Source organism: Bubalus kerabau, chromosome 23, assembly GCF_029407905.1.
Source record: "Bubalus kerabau isolate K-KA32 ecotype Philippines breed swamp buffalo chromosome 23, PCC_UOA_SB_1v2, whole genome shotgun sequence".
Taxonomy (NCBI): domain Eukaryota; kingdom Metazoa; phylum Chordata; class Mammalia; order Artiodactyla; family Bovidae; genus Bubalus; species Bubalus kerabau.
The window spans coordinates 42,368,881-42,393,271 of NC_073646.1; the positions used below are offsets into that span (position 1 = coordinate 42,368,881).

At 61.0% G+C, this 24,391-nt stretch overlaps 1 long non-coding RNA gene across 1 annotated transcript; it reads left to right on the plus strand.

The window, feature by feature from the left end:
• Positions 1-7,773: 7,773 nt before the first annotated feature.
• On the plus strand, positions 7,774-10,550 carry LOC129637229 (uncharacterized). Its single transcript, XR_008707391.1, has 3 exons — positions 7,774-7,836; positions 7,916-8,012; positions 10,344-10,550. It is a non-coding gene; the product is annotated as an uncharacterized LOC129637229 (long non-coding RNA).
• Positions 10,551-24,391: the final 13,841 nt, after the last annotated feature.

A 24,391-nucleotide genomic window follows, 5' to 3' on the forward strand; every position in this document is an offset into this window, starting at 1 on the left:
CAAGGCTGGGCTGTGGGACCCCCTGAGCCTGAGGGAACTTCCCAGCTGGGGTCTGGAGCCTCTGCACATGGGAGGGAGGCTGTGGAGCGCCCTCAAACACCCGAGGCTTCTTGTGGCAGCAGGTGTCCGCGGGCCCCAAGGCCCTTGCAAGGCAAAGTGCCCACGTCTGAGGGCAGGGACGAAAGACTCTCCTTCCAAGCCCAGTCGGGCCCGCAGGCTTGAGGCCAGCAGTGAGGGGCTTCCCTGGCTGGACCCCTGGGGTCCTGGCGTCTCCTTGCCCGCCTGCGGCCCATGCTGGGGTCCCCCTGGCGCTCCGGGCCTCTCCTGCACAGACCCCCCCAGCACCCCTGGCCCCTCGGGCGGGTGGCGGCTGCACGCCTGCTGCTCCTCGCGCAGCCAGCACCCCAGGGCCGAGCGGACCCAGCAGTGTCTGAGGCTCAAAGCAAGCAGGGAAGCAACGCGCGCTGATGTAAATGAAGGGCCATTTCTTCTTCCAGAATAGCTGGGCCCACGGTGCGGCCAAGGAGCCCGGGGCGCGCAAGCCGATCGTATCACACGGAGCCAGTAATTAATAAAAATGGGCGATGATGGGCCATCTGTGCGGCCCGCGCTCCGCGGCGCAGCCACGCGGACCCTCATTAGGCATTCCTCGGCCGCGTCCCCACAGATGTCGCGGTGGCTCCCGCGGGAAGACAGAGTGGGACAAATTCAGGCAAACAGCGTGGAGTGGGCCGGGTCTCAGCCGCGGAGCTCACGCGGGCCGGTCTGAGTGAGACCCCCGGGTGGGCACCCAGTGTCCATCGTCCACTGGCCCCACGTGCTCTCGGCGTGACCTTGGGCGAGCACCCCGCAGCTCCGGACCTCCGCCTCCACACTGCCACAGGGAGCGGGACAGGTCCCCAGGACAGTGGTCAGTGTGCGCTGGGAGCACAGGGCCCCCAGAGCCTTCAACTCGCTCAAGCGCAAAGGAGGCCGCCGTCCACGGAGACTGGTTGGTGACCAGCAGACCGAGGGGGCCTAGGGTCTTGGAATTCTCTAGAAGTGCTAGTCGGGGCTTATTCTCCTTGACAATTCCAGCCGCTCATCTGCTCCTGCCGGAGACCCCTCACCCCTGGAAACAGTCTGCAGGCTGAGGGCTACCTCTTGCCTGGGTGGCGGGCCCATCAGCGGGACACAGGCCTGGGAGCCTCAGATGCCCATGGCCTGCAGCCCAATGAGAGTCAGACTGGCAAAGAGGGAGCCTCAGCGAGACGGGTCAGGGCTAGAATAAGGGTCAGCATGCATGACGCTGCCCAGAGAGGAGCCCCTGGAGGTCTGGCGCAGGTGGGCAGCTCGCCCTGAGCACCCTGGGACCGTGGGCAGGGCATTGAGGCAGTGTTTGGCCTCTCAGAATCCCGAGGTGATGGGCTCCGCAGTGGGTCATGCGTGTCACGGCTCCCCATAGTGGGTCCTGTCAGGACAAATGGCCAAATGCTCCCAGAGTGGGGCTCTCCCACAGTAGCCAAGGGCCGCTCGGCCTTGAATGCAGCGGGAAAGGCAGAGACAGACCCCAGGGCGCAGCCAGGTGGCCTGCCCGAGGGCACACGGTGACCCAGGGGCCCAACTCCCTGCGACTGGTCCCCCAGCCGGAGAGACGGGACGGGGGTCCAGGCTCGCCCTGCCCCTGCCCCTGCCCCCCGCCCTCCCTGGCTTCCAGAGCTTTCTCCACGGTGTCTCTGCCACTCCTGCCCTGCTTTCCTCCGTGTCTGGATAGCACTGGAACAGTGAGGCTCTCCAGGTAGACTCATCTTGGGGGTGAACTCTCAGATCCACCCGCAGACCTGGGGACTGAATTCAGCTGGAGGATCAGAGTCGCCTCAGCAGCTCTTCACCTTCCGGAACTTGCTGTCCCGTCAGCCAGCACCACCCCTACCCCGGCAGAGAGTGAGCGCCCACCTGTGTCTCGCCCATCGCGAGGGACGGCCAGGTAAGCAGGCCCTGGCCGTGGGCCTACAACACCAGACCCCAGGCTGCTCTGGTTACTGCCTGGGTAATCCGAGGCCCCCTGGCCTGTCCCCAGAGAACCCAAGCCCCCAGCTTTGTCCCCACACAATAGAGCGCTCGCCCGGAAGGTGGACTCATAGAGGGCGTGTTTGTTCTAACACCCTCAGCCTGGCCTACGCTCAGGGCCCCTAGAGAAGGGAAGCTGAAGCCCGGGGAGGCCAGCCCTTTCGTGGGGAGTGGGGTCAGAGTGGAGGTGGGAGTGTGGATCCCTGGGCACCAGGTCAGGGCTCTTTCCCACCCGGAAGTCCAGGACCAGGGGTCCAGGCCTCCCTGCAGTGAAGGTAAGGCCGCCCGCAGGCAGAGGTCGAGGGGAAGAGAGGGTGCAGGAGCCCAGAAAGCTGTGGAGGGGCCCAAGGGCGAGGGGTGTTGGGGAGTGCGGCATCACCAGTGTGAATATTCATGAGTCTATGAATATTCATAGCGACATCTCTACCACTGATAAGGGAGACGCTGGGCTGGGAAGGAGAACCCACCACTCGCTTGCCCAGAACCCAGACAGTGGTCCTGGGCTTTGAGCCCGTCTGCCATAGGACCCAACAGGGCCCCTCTGCAAAGGTCACCAAGGAGCCAGGGCTAGCGAGGGCCTGGCTGGGGGGGAGGGCCATGTGGCCACCCCCTGCTGTGGACTGGGGCTCCCGGGCGCAGCTGGTGAGGGCCGCCTGGACGTAGCAGGCAAGGGCGGAGCAGCCGGGAGCCTCAGGACGGTCTGGCTGGTCTGGGTAACTGGCCAGCAGCCAGGAGGAGCTGGGAGGAAGCCGCAGCTGCTGGAAACAGGAGCCCCTGGGGGCTGATGAGGACAGGATCCACGTCAGGGGTGGAGGGAGTCCAGGGAAGGGAAGTAAGGGCAGCCCAGAGAGTGGCAACACCATGCCCGAGGTCACACAGTGAAACCTGGGACAGCCCAGGGCTCCGTTCTGGAGTCTGTGGGTGTGGGAACTGGCAACAGGAGGCTGACCTCTGGGCTGGTTCCTGCCCCAGGACAGGCGTGTGGCTCTTCCTGCACACAGCAGGCCCTCGATTCGTAGTTGTTGAATGAACGTCTGTGTTTTAAAGGGGAGAAACCAAGTCTCAGAGGAAGGGCCCTGTCCCAGGCTGTGCTGGGCGGTGTCCCGGACCAGCCTGCGTCTCACAGGGCAGTGCCTGCGGGTTAGATGGGAATCTCGGTGGAGGACCAGCGTCCTTGGTCGTCCTGAGCCGTCAGGAGCCGGGAGGCAGCCCCGCCTCCTCTCTGACCTCAGTCCCTTCTAACAGTCGGAACTGAGAAAGCTGTGGGTAAGACTCACTTCAGGAAACGAGAAGACTCGGGAGACCAGGGCTCGGCTGAGACGGGGCAGGGCAGGGGGACAGGAGGGTCCCCGGGCCGAGGGGGCCTCTGGAGCAAACCCCAGGCCTGTCAGGGCGGGCGTGCTCACTCATCTGCGTGGTGACTGAGCAGGCAGGACGCCACGTTGTTCGGAAACCCAGGGAGGAGGCTGACAGTTCGTGGGGAAGAAAAATAATCATAAATGATGGTTTTTATTAAAAAATATCACCAGGAAAATGTAGGCTCATTCCAGAAGCCCAAGAAGAGCCCAAAATGTAATAAGGGGGAAGAGAGGGGAAGGGGGTTGGAAAATTAAAATCATGAAAATAGCCCAAGAAAATCTTCCGATATCTGCTGGCGGCTGCAGGGAAGGAAGGAGGGGAGGGAGGGTGTCACATAGTGTGACGTGATAAACATTATTCTGCAGCCGAAATAGCAGGCGCGGTGGCAGAGGAGGGACAAACAATCCATCACGGAGTCATGATGGATGGTCCTGCTTGGACGCGGAGGCCAGGGTCCCCGGGAGGGCGGGGTCGGCCTCTGGTGGACCTGCCCGGCCCATTACACCGTGTCTGGGCCTGGGGCACATGGAACCCAGTCTGGATGGGAGATGGGAAACAGACCCAGAGACAGCGGGCCGGTGCCCAGAGCCACACAGGAATCCAGGGTCAGGACAGGGCGGGGTGTGGACACAGCAGCACCCAGACCCCCAGATCCAGGCTTCCTCGGGGAGGAGTCGGGGTTCTGTCTCCCACCACCTCTGGCCAAGCAGCTGGGCCACAGAACACCCCCCAGCCCCTCTCTGCCCCTCCCCGGGGGTGTGGGCTGGGCATCCAATCTGGGTTTGAATCCTGAGTCACCCATTTCCCCCGGAAAAGTTGCCCAGCACACAAGTCCCTCCTGGACGTGGAGGGTGGGCTGTGCGTAGTGCCGGGCCCCGGGCAGGGTCCCCTGTTCGTCCACAACTAGCGCTAGAGCGGCTGCTGCCCCGTCCACCAGGCGGCTCTCCTCGGGGCCCCCTCCTGTGTCACAGGGGTGCCAACCCCTGACTTGTCTAAAGACAAGAAAGGAACCCAGAATCTCTCAGGTCAGTGGTCATCTACCCTTGTCTTTGGCAGGAATCAGAAATAATCCACTTGCGGGACTTACCTGGTGGCCCAGAGGCTAAGACTTCGCTCCCAAAGCAGGGGCCCAGATTTGATCCCAGGTCAGGGAGCTGGAGCCCACAGGCCCAAGTGAAGAGCTCGCACATCACAACCGAAGATGCTGACAAAGATCAAAGATCCCGTGTAGGAGCTTCCCTGGGGGTGCGGTGGTTGAGAACCCGCCTTGCAATGCAGGCGACGCAGGTTCGATCCTGGTCGGGGAAGTAAGATCCCACCTGCCACGGAGCCACAAAGTTCTCGATGGCTTCAACTACCAAGCCCATGGGCTCCAGAGCCCGAGTGCCACAACGAGAGGTCAGATGCAGCAACGAAAGATCCCGCATGATACCAGGAAAGTCAGTTAAGACCAGGCGCAGCCAGATAAATAAATATAAAAATCAAAAAAGGAAGAAAGAAAAGGAAATGATCGACTTGCAAGGTCTGGCTGAGGAGGCAGGGAGGCAGGAGGGACAGGGGTGGCCAGGGCTCAGACTCAGGGGTGTCTGTGCGTGTCTAATCCTCGGGACCCCAGGAGAGGGAGGCAGTGGTCCGACCACCGCCTCCCTGATGGGGGTGGGGAGGGGCTGCAGAGGCAGCTGGTCAGGCGGCATCAGGAGGGACAGGCAACGGGGGGGCGGCCCAGCCAGCCCCGCCCTGTGCCCACAGGGCCCTGGGCCACCTGCACACTGAGAGCCCTGCAAGGTAGGTGGGGAGAGACGGGAAGACGGGAGCAGAAGGCCAGGCCTGGAGAAGCAAGGAGTGAGCCAGAGGCAGACACTGAGGACACCCTCAGACCCCGCCCCCGGGACCTCTGCCCTCCCAACGCTCCCCCCGGGCACCGCCGTCCCCCCTCCTCCGCCGGGCCTCCCTGGGACACCGCTAAGCACACCCTCCCTACGTCCCCTTCTGCAAGGCCCAGGCCCCTGGGGCACTTTCCCTGCAAAGCCCCTGTGCCCCAGACCCCAGCCCCCATCTAGGAAAGTTCAGGAGGAAAAGGAGCTAGCCTGCTTCGGAGCCCCTGTGTCAGAGCGGGGAGAGGCCGTGCCCCCTGCCCTGCAGGGGAGCGAGTGGCCCCAGCTGTGATGCTTCCAGGCCGGCTCCCACCCTCAGCACCCCCGTCAGCTTCCAGAGGGATGATTGGGATCCGGGCCCGGGTCCAGGCCAGCAGGGGGTGAGGGGTGGGCTTCCCTGGAGCCACAGCCTGGGGCACCTCCAGGAAATGCGGGCAAAGCTGGCCGCTCTGGGCCTGTGAGAACAGGACAGACTGTCAACCCATCACCACGGCCAGGACCTGCCTGCTGGGGGAGCTGTGACCCTCGCGGGTCCCGGGAGAGGAGAGGGGCCGACAGACACCCCACCTCATTCGCCCTGGGTCTACGAGGGCCCCCTGCTGGGGGTGCAGGACCCCGAGGCCAGGGCCCTTGCGGGGCTGGGGACTCACGTGGTGGGCATCTCCTAGGACCCAGCTCCGAGGGGCTGTCCCTGCGCTGGCCTGCGGGGTCTGCGGGCTGCTGCCTGCAGGGATGGGCAGGGGGTCCATCCAGCCTGCTCCCTGTGGCAGCGCAGGCCTGAGGACCCCGACCTGACCCGACCCGACCCGACCGGACCCGACCTGACCAGGGCGACTCCCAGGAGCCGTGCAAGGGAGGGAGCGGGGAGGGGCATGCTGCCTGGCGGGTTCGGGGGCTCTGGTTTCCTGAGGATGCGCTGCACGCTGCTCAGTCACCTGTGCCTGACTCTGTGTGACCCCCTGGACTGTAGCCCGCCAGGCTCCTCTGTCCACAGGACTCTCCAGGCAGGAACCTGGAGAAGGTCCCACATTGAGGCGACTTTCCGTATGGATGAGATTTCCCTTTGAAACTGGTTAAAGACTCCTGGGCTTGGGGAGCAGGGATGTGAGGAGGAAAGGGGCAGAAGCAGCCCCAGTGACGGAGAGAGGCCAGGGGAGTGGGCGACCTGCTCGGGGAGGCTGAGAGAATGGGGGTGGGAGTCCCCTCAGGGTCTGAGAGGATGGGGCTGGGCGTCCCCTCGGGGGCTGAAAGGACGGGGAGGGGGGGCGTCCCCTCAGGGGGATTAGAGGATGAGGGGTGGGTGTCCCCTCAGGGGCTGAGCGGCTGTGCAGGCCTAGCTGTCGCGGCTCCAGAGCCCCTGCATTCAGGGCAAAAACCGTGATCATGATCAGGCCATCAGCCCCTTGAGGCCCGGGCCTCTGCTCCCAGGCGCTGGAGCAATTTTTCAACATATGCAAACGGTCTTCCTGGGGGGGGTCGAGGGGAGCAAAGCTTCCTTCCAGGCAGAGACGGCCAGAATCCTGAGCTGCCCCCAGGCCTCACCACGACCCGGCCGCCTCCCCCCAGGACTGGGGGCCCCCCGGGGCAGCCCCCACGCTGGGCCCGTCCACTTGACCGAGAAACGCAGCTCAGAGGTGGCTGCGGAGCAGAGAGCCACCCGCACTCCCACCCGGACCGCGCCCCAGCCTGCGGCTCTGCAGCCAGGACCCCCCTCACGCCCAGCGCCCCTTCCCCCTCCCTGTGACACCAAGCCTCCCCTCCCTAACGTTTCCCGAGGGTCGATTAAGATGTCTGGAGTTGATTAGACTCTGACACTGATGAAACCCAGAGGTAATTAGCAAAAGAAAAAAAAAAGTTCTGATTAGTCCTTAGCATAATTCTCTCCAATTATTCAAAGTTCATGCCTGCAGGGGGTGGAATATCTCCAGGAATATTTATTTATATCCCGATTTTTTTCATCAACTTTGTGAATCTAGTTAATAATCATCAGGCCTGAACTTGTTAACTTGGAGACTTTGATGGGCCCACGTCAGCCTGGCACGGAGGGGCTCGGCTGAGGGACCCTGGGCCCCTCTTATCCCCCGGGAGGGAGTCTGGGGTCCCCACCAACACACGTCACTTGAGGCTCCCCCGGAGCTTGTGGAGGGCTGCCCGCCCCGACGGCCAAGGAGCCCCCTGCTGGCAGCTCCAGCCCCACCCAGGCCAGGACCTGTCCCTCCGAGGCTGGTGATGGCCAGGCGACAGGTGAGGGCCAGCTGCACGGCCAGGAGGTGTCTGTGCTGGGCCAGTCCACTGCCCGCGCTGAGCCTCGGGGAGAAGCCAGGTCCTGGGGGCCCTGATGTTTTGGGGAGGCTCCAGGACAGGTGTGGGTACGCCACAGGGACGCTCGTGACTCAGAACCTGAAGCACAAGTGCTCAGGCATTTTGTTCTGCTTCCCGGCATTGCCCAGCCCAGGCCCCCAGCTCATGGACCAGGTGAATGGGGTCTGCCAGGCGGCAGAGGGTCTGTTAACGGAAGGGCAGTCAGACCTTAGAGGGAAAGGTTCTCCGTCAGGTGAGCGGAGCTCCCCTCCAGGCCAGGCCCCCTCGGCTGCCTCAGGCCCGCCAGGTCAGCAAGCCTCTGGCCTTTGCAGGCATGGAGAGCTGAAGCCGGGTTCTCAAACCGATTTGCTCTCAGGGACCACGGGCAGGACTTCGGGCAGAGCTGGCATCCTGGGGGCTCTGGGCGGGGTGAGTTGGGGTCCATCCTGTCTGCAGGGTGTGGGGGGGGCACGTGGTGCAGCTCTGAGAGTGGTCACCTCCCTGCTTCCCGTCCCATGGCCCTGGCGGACCCTCAGCTCCCCTGCTGAGGGGTGGCATCTGGACGGCCCCCATGGGCAGCCTGACGGAGTGACGCCGGTCACAAACAGCGACGCGATGGCCCCCGGCTCCATCCTGGGGACACAGACACCCTGTCCTGCCTGCAGACCGCCCCCACGAGGGCACCTTCTCGAATGAGGTCCCTTCCTCCAGGGGGTGGGTGCTGCCTGCCCAGCACCTCAGGCAGCAGAGCCCAGCATGCAGCCCACACGGGGCCCTGACCAAGTAGAAGAAATGACTGCGCTTCAGCCCCAAGCCCGGGGCACTCTGTGACCCAGAGACAGAATGCTCAGGTGGGAGCTGGGTGGGGCTCGGGGGCTCCAAGCTGCACCCAGCGCCTGGCTTGGCCCCACGTCCCACCCTCACCGCAGGCCCAGAGGCTCTGGGATGCGGTGAGGCCGGCCGCCTCCTCCCTCCTGACCTCACTCAGGAACTGAAGATTCATTTTCAAAGCAGACGCTAAAAGCTCTGCCTCCGTCCGCTTCCCTCTCCTCTGCCTCTGTCAAGGCTGCCCAGAAGAGCTGGCCTCACATCAGATGAGGCTCTTTTTGGACTAATTTAGCCCAGACCAGCAAGGGGGGCGGGTGCTGCTCGTTAGGGCTTAATGGGGAGCTTATTAGCTGGGCGGTTCGGGGATGGGTACTTGCCCGGTCTGCGCGGGCCGGGCTGCTTCCATCCAGCTGAGAGGAAGCTTGGAGACACTCCTGTGTCTGTGAGACGGAGGCCCAGAGGCCCCACCAAGACGGAGGTAGAAGGGGAGCCCGGTGTCCGCTGGCCACAGTAAGAGGCCTGGCTGCTGGCTCTGGCGTTGGCGTTGACCCCTGGCTGATCCCAGGAATCACTCCGCCCCTCTCCAGGCCTGTTTCCCCACCTGCACTCTGACCCAGTCGGACGAGATGAAGACAACACGGGACGTAATGATTCAGGGCTTCCCAGGTGCTGGCCCAAGTGACATGAGTGCGCTCGGTCGCGTCTGATCCTCCGTGACCCCACAGACTGCATCCCGCCAGGCTCCTCTGTGCATGGGATTCTCCAGGCAGGAGTACTGGAGTTGGTTGCTGTTTCCTCCTCCAGGGGATCTTCCCAACCCAGGGATCAAACTCGAGTCTCTTACATCTCCTGCATTGACAGGCAGGTTCTTCCCCACTAGCACCACCTGGGTAGCCTCCCAGGTGACAGCGTCCACCAGCAGAATCAATCCTCCCAGCAGCCCAGGGAGGGGCACTTGGTCTGCTGGTCACAGGAGCTGCTGGGAACATCCATGCACCACCTTTGTGGGACAGCGTGTGCGAGAACCTGGGAGCAGAGCAGCTGGGTCTTTAGGGCAGGTATGTGTCGAACTCCTCAGGAAGCCACCAGACTTCCCACAGCGCCCCTGCCCCGCGCCCGCTGCTCTGCGCCCTCACCCACGCCTGCCGTGGCTGGCCTTTTCCACTTTAGCCTTTCCAGGGGCATGAGGTGGCATTGTGCTGCGGTTCTCGTTTGCGTTTTCCTAACCACCAAAATCACTGCAGGCGGTGACTGCAGCCATGAAACTGAGAGACGCTTTCTCCTTGGAAGGAAAGCTATGACAACCTAGACAGCATATTAAAAAGCAGAGACATCACTTTGCCGACAAAGTTTCACATAGTCAAACCTATGGTTTTTCCAGTAGTCATGTATGGATGTGAGAGTTGGACTATAAAGAAAGCTGAGCACCAAAGAATTGAGGCTTTTGAACTGTGGTGTTGGAGAAGACTCTTGAGAATCCCTTGGACTGCAAAAAGATCTACCCGGTCCATCCTAAAGGAAATCAGTCCTGAACGTTCATTGGAAGGGCTGATGTTGAAGCTGAAACTCCAATACTTAGGCCACCTGATGCAAAGAGCCAACTCATTGGAAAAGACCCTGATGCTGGGAAAGACTGAGGGCAGGAGGAGAAGGGGACGACAGAGGATGAGATGGTTGGATGGCATCACTGACTCAACAGACATGAGTTTGAGTGAACTGCAGGAGATGGTGAAGGATGGGGAATCCTGCGGGAGATGGTGAAGGACGGGGAATCCTGCGGGAGATGGTGAAGGACGGGGAATCCTGCGGGAGATGGTGAAGGACCGGGAAGCCTGGCGTGCTGCCATTTTAAAAAGTGAGCCCAGGCTTCCCGGGAGGTCCAGTGGTTAAGAATCCACCTGCTAATGCGGGGGACATGGGTTTGCTCTCTAGTCCAGGAAGACCCCACATGCCACTAGTCTACTAAGCCCACGCGCCCCAGCTACTGAGCCCACGAGCCAGGACTGCAGGACCCCGCGTGCCCTAAAGCCTGCACTCCGCAACAAGAGAAGTCCCTGCGAGGAGCAGCCCCCACCCCACAGCTGGAGCGCAGCGCCCGCCTGCCACAGCCAGAGAAAGTCATGTGTGGCAGACAAGACCCAGCATGGCCAAAAAAATAAATAATCCTTTTTTAAAAAAACTGGGCTCAGAGTCTTCCTGTCACTGAGTTATGAAAGATCTTGAGACATTCTGAACACAAGCATTTCCTCCAAGTCTGCTGTCTGCCTTTTCATGGGAGAAAAATCTTAGGGACCTTGGGTTTGGCAGAGATTTCTCAAATGTGACAGAAAAAGCACAGACTGTGAAATAAAGTGGACTCGATCAACAGTTACCACATGATGCCCACGTTAAAGGTAGGCACTCTTGAGGAGAGTGAGACTTGAAGCATCTCGCCTTTCCCGGGTGAGTCCTGGGTGGGGCGTGGTGAGGGGAAGGGAGGACGGGATCGGGGTGACCGGCTCCCAGCTCAGCTCTCTGGCCTCAGAGTCTCAGCCAAGGTAGCGCGTGGTCCCTGCTGGTCGCTGGGGTAGGGGCGCGCGGCACTGGCCCAAGGGCGCAGCCCCGCCTCTGAGTGGTGGCGCCCGTCTCACGGCCAGGGTCTGACCCCAGGGGAGGCTCCGCTGCTTGCGGGACCGAGAGTGAGCCTGTGGATGCAAGGGTTTGGGAGAGGGGAGTCCCAGGAAAGCTGGGAAGCAGAGACTGGCAGAGTCCACAGAGCAGCAGGAAGTGGCCGTGGGAGAGGAGCCCCACCCGGGGAACAAGGAGTCTGGCACATCTCAGGGCCAGAGGGGGGCCCGGGGCACTGAGCACAGGCTCCTCGCGGGCACCAAGCCCCTCACTTCACAGGCCCCTGCCTCGGCCCCAAGGTCAGACTGGAACACGGATCCCCCAGGCGGGTCAGACCTCCAGAAGGCATCTACTATGGTTCACGGATGGCTCAGGAGGGGAGGGGACCCCGAATCATACAGGGGGCCAGCGTTACCCGCCAGGCCAGCGGGCTTCTCAGCCTCCACCAGGCCTCCCTGCCTCCAGGCCTCCCCCACAGGAGCTGGCCACCCAGAAGTGCTCCTGCCCCCACTCCAAAACCTGGGAGGGGCCCCCGATCCCACGGACCGCCTGGGGCCAGGCCCTGGGCTGGGCGTTGATGATGACGAGGAGAGGACGCGGGGCATCGAGGTCTGCTGGCCGACAGCTTCGCCAGACGTCCCAGACCCTCTGTATGACGCCGGCCGCGTTCTCCCTGCTCTGCCCTCTCCACTCCTCGCTGACCCACACCCGACCCCTCCTTCTGACCTGCGACCTTGCTCTTTGGGCCTGGGGTTGGACCGCTCCTCCAAGATGGCTTCCTTGGCCCATGAACTCTGGAGACCCCGCTCGAGGCCCAGCAAGACCAGAGCAACTCTCACAGCCGCCCCTCTGCCGACCCCAGTCCCTTCACAGGAAAACGGAAACATCTCAGGGAGGGGCTACGAGCTACTGGGCACTCGCCTCTGCTGCGTGTGCGGAGCGCTTTGGAATCCTGGAGGCCTCGGAGGACGCGCCCCCGCCGGTACCCACGCCCACTGCTGTCTCTTCCCGCGCTGGATGGACCACGCGGCGTTGCGCTCCCCTCCTCACCCTCCCGGGTCGCTGGTTCTAGGAGGCAAGCCGCCGGCCCGTGAGGGCACAGCACAGCCAGTGCAGGGGCCGCGTGGGAGGAACCGAAGCCCCAGCCACCAGGCAGACTGACCCTGAGCCACGCGGACAGGCGCTCCGCCCCGGTCAAGCCTTCAGATGCAGCCTCGTGAGAGCCCCTGAGCTGGACCCAGCCAGCCGAGTGACCCCCAGATGACTCGCTCCTGAAATTATGGGGGAGACGTGTGTTCCTGTCTTCACTAAACCTGCGGTAGGTTTGTTACGCAGCAGGAGATAGCAAATACACATTTGTTCTGTGAGCCAAAAATAATGACAGAAATAACGATACACATCTTTGCCCGAGTAGTGGATGGGGCCTCCCCCAGCCCGGGAGCCCCCATGACGGCGTCAGGGAGGGGCTTCTCCATGAAGGCACAAGCGGGCACAGGCCTCGTGCCCTGAGAGTCCCCAGACTTGCCGAATTTCCCGCCAGCTGCCTCCACGTGGCTTCACCCAGGCAGGGGCGGGGACAGGGCTCGGACCCCCTTCTCTCCCTCCCCCTGTCCAGTTACTGCCCCTTTCAGCAGGAAAAAGCCCTCACAGTTTTCCCCATCTGTGGCTTATGCAGTAAAGTCTGTGTTCTCACTCAAAAACGCTTCCTTTCTCAAAAAGCCCTGCTCTTGCAAAAGAAATCCTCTGCGCTTTCAGAATATTGCCTCTGCTGTGCATTTTTAAAAATTCATCCAGAAAGTCAATTGATTTCCTTGTTCTTGGTTGTGTCTGCCTCCCCCCTGAGGCAGCCGGGGCCCTGATTCAACGGGCAGAGGCCACAGAGCAACAAGAAAACTGCAGAAAAGATGAAAAGCCTCTGTTATTAACTCCAAACTGTACAGTGTCACAAGTGGGCCCAGGCTGCTGGGGGGGCAGGTGAGCCCCAGGAGCCAGGAGGTACTGGAGCCACGGTGGATGGGAGGGGGGTCAGCTGCCTCCCCCAGCCCCCAGCCCTAGCATTGCCTCAGCTGGGAGCCCTCCCCCAACCTCTGAGATGTCAACCCCAGCGGTCCTGCACACCGTGCATGGCCTGGCCAGGGAGGCCAGGGACGGTGCAAACAGCCCTAGGCGTGCTCAGGAGAGAGGCCGAGGGCGCAGTGGCGGAACAGGGCTTCCGGTCACTGATAACGTCAGCTCAGAAGCTTCAGACCCAGGCCTTGACCCCACCCTGGGGTAAAATAAACCTGAGGCTTCGTTGCTCAGTGGTAAAGAATCCACCTGCCAGTGAAGGAAACCCAGGTTCCATCCCTGGTCCAGGAGGATCTCACGTGCAATGCAGCAACTGAGCCCGCAGGCTACAAGTACTGAGCCTGCGCTCTAGAGCCCGGGAGCCACAACAGCTAAGCCCAAGGGCCACAAGTACTGAGCCTGCGTGCCCCAGAGTCCCCGCTCTGCAGCAAGAGAACCCACTGCAATGAGCAGCCCTCATACCGCCTCTAGAAAGTAGCCCCCGCTCACCGCAACTAGAGAAAGCCCCTGCACAGCAGTGAAGACCCAGCACAGCCATAAATACATACATAAAATTATTTAAAAATACAAACCTGAGGCTTCCCCAGACCCCTGCCCTGCCTCCCGGGCCCGAATGGCCCCCTCTGCTTGCCTCTCGGGTCCTCTATTTTCAACCACTGCCTCCTTGGGGCACCTGGAGGCTCTCACTAGACACAGTGTGGGGCACCCTTGGATGCCCAGGTAATGCCACCTGCAGCCAAGAGGTGCCATCTTATGGACACCCACCGTGCCTGCCCTGGGATGGGGACCTGAGTTCCTGGGGTCTTGGCTCAAACGGGGCAAGTGGCCATCTGTGACTGTCCCTGAGTCGGGGGGCATGCCCACTGGGCCCTCACTTGGCCCAGCTCCTCACCCTTCTTGTGGGAATAGTGCGAACCTTTCAGCTTCCGGTTCTGGCTATCCTTGTATAGGAGTCAAAGAAAAACAGAGTGTGGAGGGCTCAGGAAAATCAGCTCACTCAACCTGCTTGTTTAAAGAGAGAGAAACTTGGGTCCCAGAAACTAGGTCTGAGCCTCAGTGTCCAGCACAGTGTGTGATCAGGAAGGGAGGGCCGGGGGAACGTGAAGGTGGGTGGGAGAGGGAAGGTGTGGGTGTGGGAGGGGTGGGTGGATGGATGGGTTAAGGATAAACAAGAGCAGATGAGTATGTAAACAAAGATGGGGTGTGGATGCCTGATGGATGGATGGGAATAACGATGGGCGAGCAGATGAAGGGTGGGGGGAGATGGATGGAGGTGAGGATGGGTGCCTGGATGGATGGGTGGGAATAACGATGGGTGAGCAGATGAAGGGTGGGGGGAGATGGATGGAGGTGAGGATGGGGGCCTGGATGGATGGGTGGGAATAACGATGGGTGAGCAGATGAAGGGTGGAGGGAGATGGATGGAGGTGAGGATGGGGGCCTGGGTGGATGGATAGGAATAACGATGGGTGAGCAGATGAAGGGTGGGGGGAGATGGATGGAGGTGAGGATGGGGGCCTGGATGGATGGGTGGGAATAATGATGGGTGAGCAGATGAAGGGTAGGGGGAGATGGATGGAGGTGAGGATGGGGGCCTGGATGGATGGATGGGAATAACGATGGGTGAGCAGATGAAGGGCTGGGGGAGATGGATGGAGGTGAGGATGGGTGGGAAGGATATAGAGTAAAGGATGAAAAATAATGGATGAATATGTAAGTAGATAAAAGATGGGGGACGGGTCAATGGAGGTGAAAACGGGTGGATGGACGGGAACTCACAGCGTCAGGCACTCACCCCACTGGCATCCTAATAATTTTAGTCCATAATGTAATGAACATGTCTGGAAATATCAAAACCTTAGGAAAAACTCTTCCATGTAGCCAACTCCAATAGACTCTTTGGATGGTGGAGAATGTGATGATTCCCCTCAGCCCAGGAAACTCCATGGGTGATGCCAGAGGCCTGGGGTCTCTGTGTGGGGGTCAAGAAACATGAGCAAGTAGGTTCAGGGAGTGGACGCAGCGCAGAGGGAGCACGCCCGGGAAAAGCAGGAGGAGCTCCTGGGTCAGCCTGCAGCGGGGAATCGGCACGAGCCTTAACAATTGCCGGCTACCACGGGCCCAAGTCCACACCGGGTCTGGTTTGGCTTTGTCTTGAGAAATTGACGGGCTGTTTGTAAAATTCATGTGGATGCAAAAGGCCTAGAAGAGGCAAAGAGATTGAAAAAGCACAAAGTTGGAGCACTAACACGACCTGATCTCAAGACGGATTGTAAAACTACAGCGATTAAGACTGTGAGGTGTTGGTATAATACAGACAAGTAGGCACAGGAATAGACATAAACAACTAACTTTTGACAGAAGCAACTTAGAAGAGAAAGGACAATCATCTCACCCAAAGATACTGGAACATTTGGATATCCATATGTAAACAAACAAACTAAAAACTAAAAACAAAGGGGGGCTAAGAAGGGGGGAAGTTGGGGGGCTGACTGCAAAGAGATGACAGGAGGGACCTGGCATACGGAGGGCATGAGAAGTGGGAAAGGACTGGGGGGGGGGGTCTCTAAAGGTGGGCGCGATAGCTCAGGCATCTGGCAGGTCACAGCAAGAGGGAGCTCTGGCCTAAGGGGCCCCAGCGGGCGGATCAACGTGTCACTGAGCACCACGGGTCTAAGACACACTCGACTGTATTTACCAAAACTGGCTGTGGGCCTGGTCCTAGGTGGTGCTCAGGACTCTGCTCCCTCCTCTTGGTCTGCACAGGGACCCATGACTCCACCGGCCCAGAGTGTGCAGAGGAGCAGCCCCTGTGCACGTATCCTGGGCTAGGCCACGAGCAGGACACTGCTTGCCCCCCTCTCCAGATGCTGCTGGGTGCCCGCACTACAAGAAAGCCCAGACCCCACGGAGAAGCCCCCAGTCAGCCCTCAGCCCCGCGGATCAGTGCGTGAGGGAGCAGAGGAGACGGAGACAGGAGTGGGGGACAGCAATCCCAAATAGAGGGGAAGGGGACGACGTGACAGTGAAGACCCCAGAGAGGCGGGTGTGAGCAGGTGGGGGGGAAGGTAGGAGCAGCGGCAAGCGCAAAGGCCCTGGGGCAGCAGCCCGCCTGGAAGCTGGAAGGGGCGGGGCAAGGGGTCATGCGGCTGACGCAGAGGGAGCAGGGGGAGAGGCGGGGCCACGGCCAAGGGCGGGGGTGGGGGACGTGAGCAGGGCGGGGGGCGGTGTCTGGGGGCGGGGGGTGGGGGTGGGCGGTGTCTGGGGGCGGGGGGCCTTTGACGGTTTCTCCCTTGAGGGGACTGGGACCTGGAGGGTCTGAGCGGAGCCCCAGCATAGCCCAGAGTTTCCTGGCCTTCAGTTCATGTTTCCTAAAAAAACGCTAGAAATCAGATTTGAATGTAAAACCTCTCCAGTTTAAATCTTGGCGGCTGATTCTGATGATCTGTTTAACTGCTGCACTTTCAGCCGAAGCCCATGTCTGGGGCCTGTGCTGAAAGGGCGTGTGGAGCAGTGACTGGGGGGTTGACCCAGCGCTGGGCCGCCCTCTCCCACCAGGCCAGCTCAGACACAGCACCAAATCCTCCCAAGGTCAGAAGGAGACGCCTAATGCCACGGGCTCAGTGGCCTCAGAGGGCAGCCAGGCTGCCTCACACCTAATCTGCCTGACGATGGGCGGGAGGGACCAGAGGCCTGGGGGGGGCCTTGGGGGCCGCACAGGGGCCCTCTGCGCCCTGTGCCCGCCTGGCCTCTGCCAGCCGCTGGGTGTCCGGGCTGCCGTTTGCCTCTCCCCAGCCATGGCTTAGCCCAGAGCCTGAGACCCAGGGTCCCTGTCATCTCCCCCGCCTGCCCCCCAACTCCCAGGCCGAAGTTCTCCAGCTCCAGATCCAACTTCAGGCCCTGGATGGCACGGGGGAGACAGGCAGTCTGAGACTCCGCCCCCTCCAGCCGGCCCAGGGGTCCCCCGTCTTTCTGGCTTCTTAATCCCAGGCTCTGGGAGAACACGTGGCCCCTGGGAGGAGAGGAGATGCAGACGCTGGCCCCCAAGCTGAGGTGTGAGCAAAGGACGATTTACGGGCATCTGTAACTCAGCTGAAGATCGGCCCTGAGGTGCCGCTCCCCGCAGCGGGAACGTGGGCTCCCTCTGGAGTCTGAGTTCTTGCGTGTGTGTGTGTGTGTGTGTGTGTGTGTGGGCGTGGGCGGGGGGCACCTGCCCTTACCCCAGGCATTGCCCCCTGACCTTTGGGGGCGGCCCCGTCCTTAGAGGCCGACCAAGTCACCCTAGTCCCTGTGGCGTCTGGTCCCACGTAAGCATCCGGCCTCCCCAGAGCCCCCACCAGGAACCCCCCACCTCCCACAGCATCCGTCCCAGCTGCCTCCATCGCAGGCGGCCTCCTTGCTTCCCTCTCTCCCATCCACTTTTCCCTCCCTCAGGGCTTCCAGGAACACAGACCACCCCATGGATCACGAGGAGGGGGCCGTCACACTGAGCAGAGGGGGAGACGGTCAGGCAGTGAGGGTACCTGGGGAATCAGGCCCCTGGGCAGACACCGCCAGGTGCGGCCCCGCCTCATGTCACCACGAGGTGCATCCCCGAAGGTTACAGAGCCAAGTGTGCAGAGTTAACTTTTCTTTACCATCCTCGGGTGGAGAGAGATTCCTTAAACAAAAGGCACAAATCAGCAAGGGAAAGATGGATGAATCCACCCAGAGCAAAATGAGAGAACTCTGTGACAAAGCACTCCATAAACACAGCAGTGAGGCCACCAGACACGGGGTGTTTACAGCACGCGTGACCAGCGAGGGAGCGATACCCAGGCTGCACGGAGGGCTCCCGCACTCCTGCACGACACTAAAGGAAGAGGGAGCTGGCCGGGCGGGAGCAGGGGCCCCAGCAGAGGAAGTCTGGCGGCGGGCTCTCCCACGGCGGGCTCTCCCACGGGCACCACGGTCACCAGGATACACAGGATAAAGCCTCAGCGAGACCCCACTCCAGAACCACCAGGTGGGCAAGAATTCAGGTTCCACAGGCGGGAGTGTTGGTGAGGCTCTGGAGCACGGGGAACTCTCCCAGCGAGGGCAGGGCAGAGGGTACCGTCATTTCAGGAACTGTCCGGGATGCTCCTGGAGCTGCACACGTCTGCCCAGGACCCAGCCGCTGAACTCCTCACCGGCGTGTGTTGGGACTGGTGTGGGAAAGCGTGGGAAGAGCACCGTGTGTACCCAGTGGGACATGAATGAATGACGTTCGCACAGGAGCCCTGGACCGCAGTTAACGTAAACAGGCAATCGGCTAACCGGACGTGGACTGACTGAGATGAGTCTCGGGAGGGTCAGACTGAGCGGAAGAGCGATGCTGAATGTCAGGGACTCCGGGCACCATTTATATCAAGTTCAAACATTGACTCTGTGGGCTGCACGGATGTGAGCATGCGTAGTAAATACACAGAGACACGGTGGGACTGAGCCAAGTGAAGAAAGGTCTGAGAAAAGGGCGTGTATCGGAACGTCACGTCTGCTCAGCCCGGGTGCTGGGTTGGTTCAGAGGCGCCCGTGCCTCTCGGCCAGCGGAGAACGTTCCTAATCATTCTGAGAGCGGCCTGACCTCCACTCCCAGGTCAGCTGCATGCCCGTCTCTGCCCCCTACCAGCCCCACAGTGAGGAGAGGGCTTCTCACCCCGGGCCAGGCCCCCGGCCCCCCTTCAGGACTGTCTACACCCAACCTGGTTTTCCATCACACTCAGTGCCTGGCCTTCCCAGGGCCAGCAACATGCCTACTTAATCAAGACCCTCCTGACCATGGAAGCGGCAGAGTAGCGGCAACCTCAAGCTGCCCAAGGTCTGGGGAGGGTGGGACCTGGGAGAGGAGTCCCAGGTCACAGGCCCTGAGGGATGCTCAGGTGAGACGCGTCCTCAACCAGAGCAAGTCAAACGAGAGGTGGTCCCAGGATAGTGACCCCGGAGGTCAGATGTCAGCATGGGCCCTGAAGCCCTTCCACCGGGCTCATCCGAAACGGGGGAGACAGAAACAGCAGGAGGAGGGGGAACTGGGGCAACACCCACACGTCCAGCAGAGAAGGGTCTCTGGCACCTGTCCTGCGGAAGCCACCCATGGGGAGGAGCTGGCCAGCGAGGAAGCCACACCCAGCGAAAGGCGTACATCCAGTGGGCAGGCAGAGGTGGCCTGCAGAGGGCTCCCATTTCACAGGTGAGAAAACTGAGGCCCATTCAGGGCGCGGGAGGAACAGAGCCTGGGTCCAGACCCAGGGCCCACCGCTGCCCCCGCCCCCCGGGCTGCATCTCCTGCTCCTGGGCAGGGCCAGGCAGCAGTGCCAATGGTTTACCTGCCCGGTCCCGCCACCCCCTCAGCTCCAGCCCAGCCTCTCCCAGCCCTTCACTGCCCTTGCCCCAGCCCTGCTCAAATGGGACATGTCCAAACTCGCCTCGTTCTCCGCACCTCGGCAGTGGCTCAAGCCAAAACTTTTGATCGTACCCACTTCCCAGCACTACCCCTGCCAACGCCAGGAGCAAGTTCAAGAGCCCCATCCCCCCACCTCCAGCCTGAAGCCACACCCAGAATCCCCAGGTGTTAGCCCCTTTCGCTCCCCGCAAAGAGGCAGCTCCATCCTTCAGAGCACAGATCACACCCCCAGCTTAGCTCCTCACAGAAGCTCCTCACATCCCTCCCACCAACACATCCCCCTCGCCCAGCCCCCCTCACCCACAGCCTCTCACGTCCCTTCCGCCTTGGCCAGGGCGCTCCTCGTTGTCCAGTGGCCACATGGGCTGTGTTTCTGGTCCACCCCGGGGCCTCTGCACTCGCTGTTTCTTCTGCCTGGGAAGCTCTTCCTCCAGATGTACACATGGCCTTCACAAGGCTGCTCTGGCCATTGAGCCGAAACCCCCTCCTTCCAAATAAAGGACCCCAGTGGACGGACTTCCCTGGTGGTCCAGTGGCTAAGACTTGATGCTTCCAGTGCAGGAGGCTGGGGTTCAATCCTTGGTCAGGGGATTCAATCCAACATGCCTCAGTGAAGACAGGTGCAGCGAAGAAAATAGGAAGAACCTCGACGGACACAGGAAACGCCCCGATGGGAGTAGGAGAGGCCTCGTCGTCATAAGAAAGGCCCAAGCGAATGGCCACTCGGCTGGGATAATGGAGGGGGTTCAAATCCGCCTCAGAGTCTGGATCAGGTCCACCTCTAGGGTCTCTTGCGGCCTTGAGCAGCCTGCTTCTCCTGTTGTCAATGAAAGGGTAGACCAGATGGCCTCAGGGCAAGGTCTGCTGGGAATGTGACATTTGAATTGTCTCCCAGTGGACGTCCAGTCTGTCTGGCCCACTCCCCACCTCCACGAGAAGGACACTCACATTGACCGGTCAGGAAACCAAGGCCCTGGCCCTCGGGCTAAGCCAGGAAGCTGGACTCTCTGCCAGTTTAACCTAACCCAGCCCCCACCTGGCAAAGCCCCATTACAGCTTGTCAGCATGCAGCAGCACCCCTTGCCCAGCCCAGCTTCTCCAACCCGGACGAGTGGCAGAACTGCTCGAGCGGATCTAAGACGCCCCTAATTGGAATCCTGACGATTTGGAAACTAACGATACACTCAGCTCACCCTTAATTGGCGTGGTGCTGCCAAGGACGCCGTGGTGAGAGCAGAGGCCTGGCTCTGACACGAGGCATCATTAGAGCACCTCAGGCAGCTCTGCGCAGGGGCCAGTCCCCACCCCGCCCCTCCCGGAGCCACGGCCCGGCAGACCCCACCCCAGCTCCCCAGTCTGTGACAGCTGGGCCCCAGATGGCTGTTCCCTGTGGCTCCCGGGGGGAGCCCAGGCCTGTTTCCACACAGATCCCCACCCTGGGAGGCTGGTCAAGTCCTGGGGTACTGGGTGGTCTCTGCTCTCCCTCAGCAGCAGCATGGCCTCTCCAGGCCGGCCTCAGCCAGTCTAATGAGGCCTCGTGAAGTGCAGGGGGCAAACCAACCAGCGCACCGCCGGGCCCCATGCACGAGGCCGCCACTTCCCCTGGCGGGAGTCCACGGCGCACACACGGCTCCCCACCCTGGTCTGAGCCTCCCTTTCCACAAATGCAGACGGGCATCATGTCGCTGCTGGCCCAGCCTCTCCCACAGATGGCGGTGGGCCACACTCACTGCATGGCCAGGCCTGTGGAAGGACGAGGGGTGTGTGAGGGGCCTAGGCCCGCCGTCCCTCACCTTGGGATATCCAGGCTGGCCGCACATGCCCAGCCGGCTCTGGACGACCAGTCAGGACAGCCCAGCATGCGGGGTCCATGAGGAAGCCCAGAGCCATGTCTGCGTGCTGGGACCAGGCGTGCAGAACAGGGCTGCGCCCTGGGAGCCAGGGTGGGCCACCGACACGCTGGGGAGACTCAGCCTGGGGCCCCCTGAGCTGCTGGTGAGCTTGCTCAGAACTCGGGTGGTTCGGCCAGCTTGCTGCCCGCTCACAGCAAGCTCCCGTCTCTTCCCGGGGCCTTCATCCTGAGAGGGGGGTTAGTGGGCAGGGCTGCCCCATCTGGGTACAAATGCTGCTGCAGGACATGGGACAACTGGTCGACCACCTTCTCCCTCTGGACACCCTCCCTGCCCTCGGCCCTGGGCCCCACGCCATCACTGAGCTGCCCAGCAGAAGGTGGAACTTCTCAAGACTACTCCCCAGCCCTGCCCTCTCACCCACTCCTCTCCCATGAGAGAGCCCGTCACAACCTTCCCCCATGGGAGACCCCCAAATGGCTCTCTGGCTGGGTCTCCTCCTCTTCCCCTGGGCCACACCACCTGGGGGAGGGAACCATGCCCACCCCACACCCTCCACCTTGTGTGCAGCGGGCGCTCTGCACGCTTGCGGGACAGCTGGGAGGACGGTGGGATCCTGAATCCAGGCTCCGCCCCTTGCTGGCTGTGTGACCTTGGGCAAGCTGCCAATCCTCTCTGAGCCTGGCTATTCACCCATAACCTAGGAGGGAACACCTGACTTGGAGAATTGTTACTGCACGTACTGAATACTTTCTGGGAGGCGCCCAGCACAGCCTAGGTGCTCAACACTGTATTTTTAAAGTCTTCCAGCCCTGCCTGGCACACAGTAGGTGCTCAATAAATGCAACGCCCCCAAGGGGCTGCTCATCTGGCTGGGTCTTTGGCCTCTCCCGGGAACAGGAGTTCTGGGAGAGGCCCCAGCTCCAGGGCTGGGCCCTGGGTAGCTGCCAGACTAGACCCAGAGGCTGCCCCCTCTGCCCTCAGCGCTGGGTAGGTGACTCAGCCAAAGCCCCGGCGGCTCTGGGCCCCCCGGGGAGACGAGGGAGGGTCAGGGGGCTCATTACTGTGATTAACTTGTCATTTCTCATCAGACACCACCCCCTGGTCCTTCATGTAACACTGCTCCAAACCCTGCCTTTTCTATTTCTGACTCTTTCTCTTGCTGGATTGCTCTGGCTTTGCCCTTAATAAATCTCATTTTATTCTTCTAATTTACTCAGACAAAGTTGGATGGTTTTAATATCATCTAAGTTATTAGCCATTCTGTCAGTTTAATGATATCTGCAAATGTTCACCCCCATGGATTTGCCAGCCTCTCCTCTGGGTCAGAAATCCACGAGCTTCCTGGAGGCTGCCTCCAGCCAGGGTCCCAGAAGCGGGACTCAGTGCCAGCCTCGAGGGCACCTGTCTGCCCAAACTACCTCTCAGGGACCAGGCAAAACCTGGGGAGAGCCCAAAGCACGTGTGTGCGTTTGGAGCCGGCTGCTGGCCACGTCCACGTGAGAAGAGAAGGGGCACTGTGGTCAGAGACCAGTGAGTGGGCAAGGGCGAGAGGGGGTCACCCCCAAACAGGTTACCCCCAGACAGATCACCCCCAGACAGGTCACCCCAAACAGGCCACCCCCAGATAGGTCACCCCCAGATAGGCCACCCCCAGACAGGTCACCCCCACACAGGCCACCCCGAGACAAGCCACCCCCAAACAGGCCACGCGGCCCAAAAGTGCGGGTGCTGAGGGGCGGTGGGGAAGGTGGGAGGAGAAGCGAGGGTGAGAGGGGGGGCCACCCCCAAACAGGCCATGCGGCCTGAGAGTGTGGGTGCTGAGGGGCGGTGGGGAAGATGGGAGAAGGCCACGCCGGGCCCCTGCAAGGTGACGCTGAAACCACAGACCGAGGAGCTGGCTGTGAAGCCCAGCTGTTAAAAGAAATACAAGGGGACTTCCTCAGTGGCATACACGGGACAAAAACCCACCTGCCAGTGTGGGCACACGAGTTCAAGCCCTGGTCTGGGGAGGTTCCACAAGCCGTAGAGCAGCTAAGCCCGTGCGCCATGACTCCTGAAGCCCACTCGCCCTGGAGCCCATGCTCCGCAACGAGAAGCCAGTGCAGCGAGAAACCAGGAGGAGCCCCCGCTCGCCGCAACCGGGAGGAGCCCCGCAACCGGGAGGAGCCCCGCAACCAGGAGGAGCCCCGCTCGCCGCAACCGGGAGGAGCCCCGCAACCGGGAGGAGCCCCGCTCGCCGCAACCAGAGAAAACCCGTACAGAGCAACGAAGACCCAGCGCCGGCAAAAATAAATAAATCAAAAGAGGAAAAAGAATCCAAGGGGTGAGTGTCATGACGGCGGGGCTGGCATGGCCACCAGTGTGGGGAGCCCCGTCCATCCAGGCCGAGCAGGCTTTTCGGGGGACACACAGCTTCAGGAGCTTAAAAGGGATGTATGAGTTTTAAATAGTTCACATTTATTGAGCACTTAGCCTATGTCAGGCACTATTTTAAATATTTCACAGAAAACAGTGAATCCCCTGGACACCCCTGTGAAGGCGGGCACGGTGATGCTCCACAGCTTCGCTGAGACATAACTCACAGGCAGATCACCCACTTGGAGAGCATGAGGTGGAGGCTTTAGTACCTGCACAGAAGTCTGCACCCACCACGAACAGTTAATTTTAGAACATTTTCTTCACCCCAGAAAACAACTCTGCACCCCTCAGGCGTCACCCCATCCGCCTGCTCCCAGCCCTGCTGACCAGGTTTCACGTAAATGGAATCACACACTCTGGGGCTTTGGTGTGACGAGTGTTTTTCACTGAGCGTCCTGTTTCCAGGTTCATCCAGGCAGAAGCACATATGAGAACCTTGTCCTTTTTTTTTTTTGCTGAATAATATTCCCCTTGTGAATAATAATATTCCCCCGTGTGAATAATAATATTCCCGTTGTGAATAATAATATTCCCCCGTGTGAATAGACCACATTTCATTATCTGTTCATCAGCTGATGGACACTGGGGTTCTTTTCACCTTTTGGCTGTTGTGA